We start from the raw sequence: 14,118 nt of genomic DNA, 5'->3' as shown, positions 1-14,118 counted from the left end.
TTTGAACTCAAAAATATTTTTTACTTCTGTACTTTTCAGAAGGGTTTGAAATAAAATGAGTTGTTAAACGAATAGATCAGAGAATAGTATGCTCAAAGATCAACATTATTGGGCACATATGAATTCACTACGAAGTGTGATGATGTTCAGCAGGAAGAATCTGGACCACAGGAGTCTGAACTGACAGGCATATAATCAAATATAGTAGTTATCAGATTGCCCGCTTACACCTCGATTTATGCTGCATTTTCATTCCTGGAATATATTTGATTTGTAAGGCAATTAGTAAACAATGCCCAGTAAGGTGAAAGTGCATGAGGAAAGACAGAGTCACAGGTCTAGTTACAAAGTCTAGTCAGTTTCTAGAGAGGTCTAGAGAAGAGCCACTTTCACATAACATCAATAAGACATAACTGAGGGTGTACCTAGGTACACACATCCCTTATTTGTGGAAATGGCTGATATCAATGGGAAACAACCAATACCTCCTATATGCAGACTTACAAGCTAGGTTTCATTAGGGAAGACTTTATGGGCTAGTAAAAATAATTAAATAACAGGATTTTAATTGATCATTCATAATACTGGGGGCAAGGATCTGTCTCTGTCAGACTTACAATTCCGTGTGTCATCCAGGGATGTGGAGAATGGTTAATAAAAGTACCAGAAGCACAAGACAGCATAAATTTGAAACAGTATTGAAAAGTAGGAGGAGCAGATACATTTTTTTTGTCCCATCAATATTTACTTAAAAATGAACTGTGTTTCACTAACTTGATATTTAGTGCTCCTGCAGGGCCTGTTAAGAACACTAATGACAAGTGGTGCCTGCAAGTATCTTATAAACCTGCACTGCCCACTATGGAGCTATTAGCCACTGTCCCTACTGAGCACTTGAAATGTGGCTGGTCTGAACTGAGATGTGCTCTCAGAGTAAAATGCACTTGAATCCAAAAATTTAGTAGGATAAAAGTATGTAAAATATGTCATTAATAACATTGTATTAGTTACATGTTAACATAATAATGTTTTAGATATATAAATGTGTTGAGGGACTTATTTGATCAATAATTTATTTTCGGGCTTCCCTGGTGGCGCAGTGGTTGGGAGTCTGCCTGCTATTGCGGGGGACGCGGGTTCGGGCCCTGGTCTGGGAGGATCCCGCATGCCGCGGAGCGGCTGGGCCCGTGAGCCACAGCTACTGAGCCTGCGCGTCTGGAGCCTGTGCTCCGCAGGGAGAGGGGCCGCGATGGTGAGAGGCCCGCGCACCGCGATGAAGAGTGGCCCCCGCTTGCCACAACTGGGGAGAGCCCTCGCACAGAGACGAAGACCCAACACAGCCAAAACTAGAATAAATTAATAAAAAAAAAAAAAAAAAAAAAATTTATTTTCTATCCGATTTGACCAATGCATACCCTAATCTGCCTCACTGCAAAATGTACAGTTAACTGTATCACTACAGGCCAAGAAAAAGTCCAGCACTTATTACTATATAGTGTGCTAAGATCTAGCTAGAACCTATAAGGTCTTCTTTTCCTTTATATCAACGACATTACTGTGATTTGAAATAATAAAGAGTAAGTGCTTTTAGATAAAGATTGGATAATAATCCATACACAGAAATGTGAGTGGGAAGTTAACCCCTAATGTTTAAAGTTCTGCCTACTAAAAAAGAAATTCTGCGGGTACTGCTGAGCAATCTGTGCATTAACAAGCCTTCTTGGTTTCTCTGATGCCCACTAACTTTTGAAAACCTCTGCCCTCAAAGTAATTTGAAATCATTTCTCCTGGAGGAAGAATATCAACGTTATGGAAGTGGCTAGATAATTTTATGATTGTTTTACCAGAGATTTCCATCTCAGGAGAGTTTCCTTCTAACAAAATTATGCACAGGGCTTCATGGGAAAGAGGGGTTAAGGAAATGATATTCATAATCATAAGCTCTCCCAAACCAGTTCTGAGCATTTCCACTTGTGAGTTCATCACTAGGGTGTGGGGAGACTGTGGTGGTCACTGCAGCAGGAGGGCTGAATGGCAGTGTGGGAAATTCTAGAGCTCTGAGAATAGGAACATCTTGGGCTTGTTCATCAAACGCTCCTTCTCATCTAGTCTTGTGTTAGAGGTATTTGTGTCGGGGGTGGGGGTAGGTAATATTGCCCTTAATTATTAAGAGCAAGGTGTTTTATAATTCTGTCATCACGGTGGGGAGTACTTCTAATTGGAAAGAACATATTGCATAACGAAACTTATAGTATTCCCTGAAAAAAACATTGCTTGTAAATTACTATATCAGAAAAATGTAAGAACAAGGTGCCTTTAAGATGAATGGTTCTTGTTAAGATGATCATACTTAGCTATTTCCTGTTATTACTGTTACCTGAACCTCACACTTAAGGCAATGCTTCTCAAATGTCAGTGTTCCTACACATCGCCTGGGGAATTTGTAAAAATGCAGATTCTGACTTAGTAGGTCTGAATTTCTGTGTTTCTAACAAGCTCCTAGGTCATGCTGGTCCATTGCCCGCACTTTGAATAGTAAAGCACCTCCACGCAGACCCCTGGAATCTAAATCTGTATTTTTTTTTTTAAGTATTTGTTTATTTATTTATTTATGACTGTGTTGGGTCTTCGTTTCTGTGTGAGGGCTTTCTCCAGTTGTGGCAAGCGGGGGCCACTCCTCATCGCGGTGCGTGGGCCTCTCACTATCGCGGCCTCTCTTGTTGCGGAGCACAGGCTCCAGACGCGCAGGCTCAGTAGTTGTGGCTCACGGGCCCAGTTGCTCCGCGGCATGTGGGATCTTCCCAGACCAGGGTTTGAACCCGTGTCCCCCGCACTAGCAGGCAGCCTCCCAACCACTGCGCCACCAGGGAAGCCCTAAATCTGTATTTTTAACAAGATGCGTGGGTGATTCTTAGGCACATGTAAAAGTTTGAGAACCACTGATTGCAATGATCTACAGTGATTCACAACTCTGGCTGTACTTTATAATCACCTAGAAAGTTTGAATAAAATCTGATTATTTGGCCTTAGTCTGGAACCAATAAATTAGTAATTGTGGGGCATAACCCAAGTAACAACATATTTTCAAAAAGTTCCCCAAATAATGGCCTCTCAAAGATGTTCATGTCCTAATCCTTATAACCTGTGATTATCTTATATGGTAACAGTGACTTTGCAGATGTGATTAATGTCAAAATGGTCTTGACATGGGGAGTTTATCCTGAATTATCTAGGTGGGTCCAAGGTAGTCACAAGAGCGTGTAAAAGCAGAGAATGCTTCCCAGCTGTGTCAGAGAGATTTGATGACAGAAGAAGGGAGACAGAGGTGCACGTGAAAAGGACTCTCCCCACCCATCCTTGCAGGCTTTGAAAATGGATGGATGGGGCCATGAGCCAAGGAATGAAGGCAGCCTCTAGAAGCTGGAAAAGACAAGGAAGTGGATTCTCTCCTGGAGTCTCCAGAAAAGGATTCAGCTCTGCCAACACCCTCATTTTATCCATGTGAGACACCTATCAGATTTCATGCTAAGATGATAAATTTCAAGACACTCTGCCTCTGATAATTTGTTACATCAGGATAGGAAACCATTATATCAGGTAATATTAATATGCAGTCACTGCTCCAGCAGATGGTTTCTGGAGTTCCCTGTATATAATAAAGGTTCCTTAGACCTGAGTGTTCTTCAACTTCCAAGAATTTCCTGACCAGCCTAACCACCCAGATCAATGTTTGCCATACAGGAATCTCTGAAAGACTGGGGAACTACTGTTTGCTTGTAACCTTGAAATTAAGAACAGTTTTCTAACATTGATGTATTCTGCCCTTAATCACTTGTGTGTAATATGCTATATAGATCAAGATTTTTTTTTTTTTTTTTTTTTGGAGAGGACTGGGGTGAGGGGGTTTGGAGGGTCAGGAAGTAGTTGGAAAAAAGAAGGCAGTCGCTTTCCTCAATTGTTCATAGGATTTTATCATCAGAGTAAAGAACAACATTCTATGATATAAAATGATAAAATATAATCCCAAGTTTTGGAGACCTAACTGTCTCAACAATGAATTAGTGAGAGTAACAGACATTTCCCTATCCTTCCATGTCCAGTGCTACCATTTTCCTCTCATGTTCTCATTTCATGCTGCTATTGCATACAGATGGCAGAGTCCCCTTAACCACTGGGGAGAGACAGAGCAATAGTGACAGCAGCCACACGGCTTCTGTGACTACAGTCAGGCCTCCCTGTGAGGCTCAAGACATCCTTAAGTGTGGTTAGGGGACATTTCTAACAATGTGAATGCCTCTTCCAAAACCATGATTGCAAAACAATCCATGTTAGAGCAGTCTCACTTTCCAAACTCTAGTCCATGCTACGTGAAGTGCATATCAAATAAAAATCCCATTTAAATATATATTTTATGTATTTATGCCTCTTCAAGTCATTGGATTTTTGAACTGTCAACAAAATAGCTACATATCTTTCTTTATCAGTTTAAATTTCCTTGGTCTATTAACTTACGACTAAAACATTCAAGCAGCTTTCAATAGCTGTCATTAAAAGGACACTTCCGGAAAACATTAGAAACCAGAATTTAAGAAAAACAATATTCAAATGTGGGCCATGGTTGCATGATATGATGGTTTATTTAACTCATTTAAAGTATAAAGAATCATTTTTATTAAAAAATAAATTTATGGAGCATACATTCTTTCCGAAAGGCCTTAATTCATCAAAATGTGAGGACTGAAAATAGCAATGCAGCTACCAGAGATGCCATTTTTTCTAAGTTCAGAATCTGTGTTTCTATTCTGCTTAAATGTTTACATTTTTCATTTTAGCAATATAGGTTTGAAGAATAATTGGTATTTTTCATTTTAGCAATAGAGGTTGAAGAATAATTGGTATGTAGTATAAAATACAAAAATTTTAAGTCCTTATCTCCTATGTATTACACTAAGAATTCTCTTATAGGTTAACTGGAGGTTTAATACGATGGCTCATGTATTTGTGATGACAGACAGTGAGTGATAAAGAGCAAAGAGGCAGTCAGGAAGAGAGCCAGACATGGAGATTCAGTTTGTTTTCTTTTGCCCTTAAACGTGCTCTATTCGGGAACTCTGATTTTTAAACTATGGTTCTGGCTGGATGGAACTTCCAAAGGAGCAAAAGACAAGTGAAGAGAGCTAAAAGATTCCCTGATGGGGAGCGTAATTAGAAGAGAGTGTGTGGAAGAACAGTAAAGGCAAGGAATAAAGGTTCCACTGAAAACTTTGTGAATAGAAGTGGGGGTGGGATGGGGAGAGGGGTACTGATTCAGAAAATCCATGCAAATAAAATGAAGCATTTCAAAGACATTTGAAATAAATTGAAAATATTATTTTGACTGCATCATTTGAGACCTATCTATAGAAAGGGTGATAAAAGTATGTTAGCCAAGATAAAATGTTCAGTTATGAAGAGAAACACAGGCAGTACAGCTTAAAAAGGTGTACTACAGGTTCAAAATAAAGACGTAAAAATAATATTAGTGACAATAATAATGATATTGTAATGACTACAATTTAACTACTATGTGCCAGTTGCTGTACAATAGGCACTTTTCTTAACCTATCCTATGTAATCCTAATAAAACACCTATAACAAACTATATTTACCTTTTCTACAAATGATCAAACTGAAACTCATAATTATGTAAGACCACACAAATAATCAGTGTGCATCAGACACAAGGTTTCAAACCAGTTTTCTGAATTTAACACCAATATTACTAATCACTGTCTTTCATTAGTATCAGAGATGTGCTGGCTATAGATGCAATTAAGTCTCAGGAATCTGTTAAAACTCAGAGGACAAAGAAATACACATGTGTATGTGTGAGTACACACACATATACACACGCATTCATGTTTACACCCACATATATATGTATGTATATATTCCTGTATTATTAAAATTTCCAGATTTATTCAAAATAACAGCTTTAGATTTATGTGTAAATAGCAAAATATGACAAGATCTAAAATAAGTCACTATAGTCACTAGTTGGGTAAACGATACCAGAAAACAAGTTGCATGTGATCAATCAGAATGTTTGGGTTGCTCTTAAAAGTTGCAGACACATCAGGGACTTCCCTGGTGGTCCAGTGGATAAGACTCCACACTCCCAATGCAGGGGGCCCGGGTTTGATCCCTGGTCGGGAACTAAGAGTTCGCATGCAGCAACTAAGAGTCTGCGTGCCGCAACTAAGAAGTCCGCATGCTGCAACTAAAAGACCCCGCGTGCCACAACTAAGACCCGGAGCAGCCTAAGTAAGTAAATAAATAAATAAATATTAAAAAAAAAAAGAAGCTGCAGACACAACATATGCATCTTCACTTTGGTGTATAATAAGTACCTCAAACTTAATATGCCTAAAACATATGCTAACACATCTTTTTGTTGCTCAGGACGAAACTGTGGCATCACCTTAATATCTCTCATCTCTCACACCTCACATCTCTTCTGTCAGTAAATCCCATCAGCTTTATCTTCAAAATGCATCCAGGTTATGACCATGATAAAGCACACTGATACTACCATCATGGGCTTTTAGACCTGGTATTCACTGGGAGTATACAGCAATTGCCTCCTGATTGCTGACCCATCTTCAGACCTTAATTGCTGTCAGTCTATTCTCTACATAGCAGCCCAGGGGAATACACAAAAGCTCAAGTCAGACCACACACTGCACATTGCTCCAATGGCTCACCATCAAGTCAAAATCCTTCCTCTTACTAAAGCCTCTCAAGATCAGGAGTCCTGAAAATGACCTCAGTTCAATTCTTCCTTTGCTCCCCTCTTATTCCACTCCAGTCCTGGGGGCCTTCACTCTTTCCTGGACACACAAAATAGATGGCTGCATCACGGTTTTGGACTTGTTCCCTCTACCCTAAATGTTCTTCTGTGTCTGTATGACTCACTCACTCACATCTTCCAGACATTTATCCAATGTGGACTTTTTTTCTGTCTTACCAAAAGTCTTCACACCCACCCATACATACACACTTTCTATTCTTCTTCTTTGCTTTTTTTTTTTGTGTGTGTGTGTGTGTTTTTAATTCTATTCACTTTCTGGCCTACACTATTTATTACTGTTTTCTTTGTTGCTATTTCCCATACTGGAAAATGCAAGCTCCATGATAGCAATGGCTGTTATTTATCTTCTAGCCTGCTGAAACCTCAGCTGCTGGAGCAGTGAGTTGTTCACTGCAGGCATTCAATAAGTATTTGCAGAATGAATAAAACAATAATGATGCCTTCTGGAGAAGTAATAGTTGATTTACTACTTTGTAGGTATCAAAACCATATTGAATGCATTATATATATGATCTCATTTATTCTTTACTAATAACTATACTTATTTTATAGAAGAAGTATCAATAATAGGCTAGGGGTAGTAATGCAGGATAAATGTGGTCATGAGGCAGTTTTGGTGATCTAATCTGAGTCCTCTGACACCAGAACTTTTGTCCTTTAACTTGCACTTATCTAGGTATGCTCTAAAGCTTTTGTTGATTTATAAATTAGAAGAGCTTTATACAGTTACTGTGACAAACCATTGGATACAACTGTATACATTAATCCTATAAGCAAGCTACTAGAGTAAAAATTATTTACAGCTACAGTATATTTATTTTGTCTTAGCACCTAACATTAGACCAAAATTTATTGTTTTGAAAGAACAGAATTCAACCAAGTTCAGCTTTCTCTTTCAGGAAATGTTATTATGGTAACATTTTCCCCTGGAGGGCCTCAGAATCTGTTTTGGAAGGCAAAAGGAACACAGGACAGAGTAATGACCTTCACTGTTCTTAGTGTTATATTAGTTGATTTATAAAGAAGAATTGAAAGAAATATATCTGTTCCTAGATTGGATCAAATTAATATTTGACTCATTTTATAATTTTAAAATGTGCCAGAATTGATATATAAAGTCTAGTACAGTAAAGGAACTATAGTATCCAAGGACTTCATATCCTTGTAAATCATTTTTATTTTCAGTTTGTTTTTTCCTAGTATATGTGAATGGTGTTTATCTCCTCAGGAATAAAGTATCTTTCATTACTCAGAAATAGAGCTCAAGTTGATTTAGATACAACATTATTCTATTTCAAAAGGAATTGTGCACTTATAATTCATTTCTTCTGCTGTGGCTGGTATCTAAGATGACAGGAAAAGGAATAACATTAGGAGAGTAAGAGAAGAAAAATTAGTGGCAGACAGAATAGTGATTTAAAATAATTACTGAGATAGACACCACCTGGCCATGAGTCCTTTCAAGTGCCATACCCGTTGATGACTAATTACCACCTTCAGTCACAAAAGTACAGCTAACCAGCTAGTAGTCACATTTGCATTATTACTTTAATGATATCACTCTAGAAGCAATTTGTTTATGCTAGTAATCTGAAGTTCAAATGATTCTGAAATATGTTTATGCTAGTAATCTGAATATTCAAACAATCAATTAAGCACCAAGATAAAATTGGAACTTTTAGGTCAAATCTGGAGATAATAGCATTGAAACTATTCAGTGATTTGAGGCCAGTAATATATTAACAATGTTCCTTTCAATTTTGAACTATTTCCAAACACTTCTTGAAATATTTCATAATTTCATGTTTGAACAATTGAATCTTCAATTTTCCAAGTTGATTGATCTTTTTCGGTAGGACAAAAAAATTAAATAATCTGATGTATTGTTGCTCATCAATATCAATTTGAAAGCTCATCAGGATTAATGAGAAAAACTACAACTTTTGATAAGATATCAATTAAGCAACCAAACAGCTATTTACTGAAAATGTACTATGTGTATGAACTATCCTAGGGCTAGAAGCAGATAAAAGTGTAAAGTCTATTCCTTAAAGTAAGATGTATTCCATTTAAAATATGTGACCATAAAATAAAACACAGACAATGTTGCTGGCTCCAAGGCTGGGACTCCCCTGCTGAGGCAGCCAGCCATGTCAGAACCTGGCCCCAGCCACTGGCAGCCTCGGCACTAGGCAGAACTTGGCAACCAACCTGTCCTGGGGCCAGCCATGCCTACCAGCACACCCAGAGTAGTCATGCCCCACCATAAAAGAAGGGCCCACACAGCCCACATAGGGGGCACCCCTAAAGCATATAGATCTGGTGAACAGAGGGGAGTGTGCGGCTGGCTGGACCCCACAGGTCATCTCCTACATAAGGCCACTTCTCCAAGGTCAGGAAATGTAACTGACTTACCTAATACATAGAAATAAAAACAGAGAATCAGGCAAAATGAGGTGACAAAGAAATATTTTTTAAATGAAGGAACAAGATAAGAACCCAGGAGAGCTAAGCAAAATGGAGATAAGCAATCTACCCAATAAAGAGTTCAAGGTAATGATCATAAAGATGCTCAACAAACTCAAGATAAGAATGTATGAACACAGTGAGAAGTTTAACAAAGAGTTAGAAAATACAAAAAAGAATCAGTTACAGAACACAATAACTGATATAAAAAACACACCAGAAGAAATCAAAAGTAGATTAGATGATACAGAGGAATGGGATCAGAAAACTGGAAGACAAAGTCATGGAAATCACTCGACCTGAACAGAAAAAAGAATTTAAAAAAATGAGGACAGTTTAAGAGACTTATGGGACACCATCAAATGCACTAACCTTTGCACTATAGGGATCCAAATGAAAGGAGAGAGGGGAAGGGGCAGATAACATATTTCAAGACATAAGAGCTGAAAACGTCCCTAAGCTGGGAAAGGAAACAGACATCCAAGTCCGGAAAGCACAAAGAGTCCCAAACAAGATCAACCCAAAGTGGCTCAAACCAAGACACGTTGTAATTAAAATGGCAAAAATTAAAGATAAAGAGAGAATATTAAAAGCAGTAAGGGAAAGGTACCTAGCTACATATGAGGCTATCAGCTGACTCTTCAGCAGAAACTCTATAGGCCAGAAGGGAGTGGCATGATATGTCTAAAGTAATGAAAGAAATGAACCAAAAACCAATAAAATTCTATCTGGCAAGGTTATCATTCAGATTTGAAGGAGAGAGAAAGAGTTTTACAGACAAGCAAAGGCTAAAAGAGTTCAGTACCAATGAACCAGCTTTACAAGAAGTATTAAAGGGACTTCTTTAAGGGGGAAAGAAAGGACCACAATTAGAAATATAATAATTATGAAAGAAAAATAATCTCATTGGTAAAGGCAAATATAAAGTAAAGGTAGTGCATCAACCACTTATAAAGCTAGTATCAATAGAATGATTAACTGACAAAAGTAGTAAAACCATCTATATCTACAATAAGTAGTTAAGGAATACACAAACAGAAAGATGTAAAGTATGATCTCAAAAACATTAAAAGTGTGGATGGGGGAATAAAAACAAAGGGTTTTTAAAATGTGTTCGAACTTAAGAAGTCATCAACTTAAAATAATCATGTACGTATATAGAATGCTATATATAAACCTACCTCATGGTAACCAAAAACCAAAAATCTATATAGATACACACACACACAAAAGAGAAAGGAATCCAAACATAACACTAAAGATAGTCATCAAATCACAAGGGAAGGGAGCAAAAGAAGAAAAAAGGAAAAAAAAGAACTGCAAAAACAACCAGAAAACAAAATACAAAATGGCAATAAGTACATATCTATCAATAATTACTTTAAATGTAAATGGACTACATGCTCCAATCAAAAGACATAGAGTGGCTGAATGAATACAAAAACAGGACCCTTATATATGCTGCCTACAAGAAACTCACTTCAGGTGAGGGGGTGGAAAAAGTATTCCATGCATATGGAAACAAAAAGAAAGCTGGGTAACAATACTTATATCAAATAAAATATACTTTAAAACAATGACTCTAAGAAGAGACAAAGAAGGACAATACATAATGATAGAGAGATCAATCCAAAAAGAAGACATAACAGTTGTAAATATATATGCACCCACCATAGGACCACCTCAACACATAAAGAAAATGTAAACAAACATAAATGGAGATAATGATAATAGTAAGGGACTTTAACACCCCAGTTACATCAATGGATACATCTGACAGAAAATCAGTAAGGAAATTATTAAATTATACATTAGACCAGGTAAACTTAATAGATATAAAATTGTCATCCAAAAGCAGCAGTATACACGATCTGCTGTTTGGAAGCAAGAGAACCTGGAAAGCCAATGGTATAATTTAGTCCATGTCTGAAGGCCGAGAACCAATGAAACCAATGGTATAAATTTGAGTCCAAAAACTTGATAATCTGAGAATCTGGGGGCCAATGATGTAAGTCCTGGTCTGGGTCTAAAGGTTCAAAAACCAGGAGCACCAATATCCAAGACAAGAGATGGATATCCCAGCTCATGCCAAAAAGAAAATTCGTACTTCCTCACCTTTTTGCTCTATTTGGACTCTCAACAGTTTGGATGATGCCCACAAGCATGGGTGAGGGCAATCTTCTTTACTCAGTCTACTGATTCAAATGTTAATCTTTTCCAGAAATACCCTCATAGACACAGCAGAAATGTTTTACTAGCCATCAGGGTATCCCTTAGCCAGTCAAAATGACACATAAAATTAAGCGTAATAGAAGCGACATTTGGTTTTGCTGATTTTGACTCAGAGAACAGCCTCCAAGTGCCACAAATTAAGCCATAGATTTGTGCAAAATGTGTTGTCACCTTACTCTTCCAATGTCACAGCCTGTAGTTATACCATACAATTCAGAACTTCAAAATGTCCTCAAAATTCTAAAGCTGTGACTATTTATCTCTTCTTGCAATAAAAATTTGAGAATCTGTTGGGTATTATAAACTCTTTCCCCCAGAAAATATACATGTGCCATATACACATGCAAAAGGATGAAACTAGACCTACTACCTTATACCATATAAAAAAATTAACTCAAAATGGATTAAATACTTGAATATATTTAAAACATAAAATGCCTAGAAGAAAGATTAGGCAGTGAGCTCCTTGACATAGGTCTTGTCAATGATTTTTTGGATCTGACTCCAAAAGCAAAGGCAACAAAAGCAAAAATAAACAAGTAGGGCTACATCAAACTACAAAGTTTGTGTAGAGCAAAGGAGATCACCAAAAAATTTAAAAATAACCTACTGAGTGTGAAAAATATTTGCAAATCCTATATCTGGTAAGGGGTTAATATCCGAAATATATAAAGAATTCATACAGTTCAACAGCAAACAAAACAAAACAAAACAAAAAAACCCCTAAACAATCCAATTAAAAACTGGACAGAGGTGGTATCTAATCCAGTCCTCTTTAATATGGTCTAGCATTACTAATTTCCCTTGAACAAATATTTAGAATGTAGTGGAATGACCGTGAGACTTGTCAGGCCAGGTTAGAAAAGTCTATATAAATTATGCCAGGTGCTCTCCTGGAAAGGGGCTTGTGGATTATTAGTCTACACCTCACTTTACAGAGGAGGAAACTAAGGCCAGATAAGATTGAGACATGTCCTCACGGCGCCCAAGCCCCACGCCAGCGTTCTCTCAGTAACTCATAAGTAAGTACTCACAAAGGCTCAAAAAGTTAATTATTTCACTATTGTAAGATTATAAAAATGAGCTTATAAATTTTCTTAGTGTTTACACATTTAATCTTTCTGAAATGTATATGGTACATTTTGAGCTAAGACTATTGCTGTATTTCTTTCTCAATGAGTAGTCAACTATTTTATTCATTTAATGAAGAATATGTCCTTTCCTTATTCCTAAAAAATATCTCAGTTACTACCTATATTGATGACTTTCTTCTCTTTTGAGTTGCTGCCTCTCCTGTATTTGGTGTTTTTTTTTTATTTTCTATTTATTTAGACTATACTTCATTTTTTAAAAATCCCAGTAATTTACAGGAAAGGGCTAAATATGACCATGAGATTTTGAGGGGATACAAATACATTTTTGCACTTAGGCTCAACAAACAAACTATTGAATCATAGAAGGAATTCATCTACCAACATGTGCAAAGGGTAGCTATGATTTAGTCAAGTAAATCAATGAGTCAAACAAAGCTGACTTACCTGACAAAAGGTTAACCTATGCATATTTTATCAATAGAAGTCTAGTATTCAGAGTAGAGGAGAAATAGAGAAGAAGGTTGGTCTTCTAATGTTATGCAGTTTATATCAAAGCTAAATTTAAACTCCACAATGAGTTCTAAAATTTATGACTATTACTATGTAGGTCTTTAGACAAATTGCCCAGTAGTAAGAAAACTGGATTATATGTCATATGGGCAATTGTGAGAAATCAATCGAGATTTGTGGTTTGTATGGGTGGTGGGAAAAACAGCTTCTCATGCTAATGGAAAAGAAAATTTATATTCACTCTGTGTGAATTGCTTTGGCCTATTGCTCATCTGAAGACATTTCTATGCAAGGACGCACTTCATTCCCTTAGCTCCTGTTTGGCTGCCAAGAGATTAAGTTTATGGTCTGGTGACTGATTTATTCCCACTCTGCTTTAGGCTGTGAGGGATAGCTCACATTCTCAATCAGGGAGATAAAGGGTAGAAAACCTAAATTCCTTTTATTAAAGTATGTATATATGTGTACATGCACATATATATACACATGTGTATGTATTTATGTATTTAGACCTTTACTATTAGATTGAACTAAAAGTATATAACACCACTTACTAAGCTGGAAAGTTGGCTCCAGGTTAATAGCTTTGCTTTGTTTTGCCTCCCTTTGATTTCTCTCTTGCAGAAATCAGGTATTTCCTATACAAAGTTAATCCCAGTGGGACCCTATTAATTAGGTGCCAAACCAAACAGTATCCTAACCCAGCAAGTCCACAGTTTCTTTGCAAGGCCCAGTTTTGTGTGTGTGTGTGTGTGTGTGTGTGTATGTGTGTGTGTGAAGGGTGGGACTTAGAAGTTTATTAATGATCAGAAATATTTAAAACATCAGGATTGAAAGGTCTTTTGGGAGATGTAGCTGCACTCTTGGATCAGTCAGAAATCAAGAAGGAATCACAGAAGCCAAAAGTAGCAAAGATAGGAAATATGTTTCCCCTATTGTTTGTACTATTAGCATAGGCAATGAGAA

At 37.1% G+C, this 14,118-nt stretch overlaps 1 long non-coding RNA gene across 1 annotated transcript; it reads right to left on the bottom strand.

The window, feature by feature from the left end:
• Nucleotides 1–2,576: 2,576 nt before the first annotated feature.
• Nucleotides 2,577–13,905, bottom strand: LOC309635913. Its single transcript, XR_014249103.1, has 2 exons — nt 6,239–13,905; nt 2,577–6,195 (listed from the first exon to the last, which is right to left on the bottom strand). It is a non-coding gene; the product is annotated as an uncharacterized lncRNA (long non-coding RNA).
• Between the last annotated feature and the right edge of the window lie 213 nt (nt 13,906–14,118).

The sequence above is a fragment of the Balaenoptera borealis genome, assembly GCF_965194805.1.
Source record: "Balaenoptera borealis genome assembly, chromosome: 10".
In the NCBI taxonomy this organism is placed as follows: domain Eukaryota; kingdom Metazoa; phylum Chordata; class Mammalia; order Artiodactyla; family Balaenopteridae; genus Balaenoptera; species Balaenoptera borealis.
Note: the sequence above shows the minus strand (reverse complement) of the source record. Positions and strands in the feature narration are given on the sequence as shown.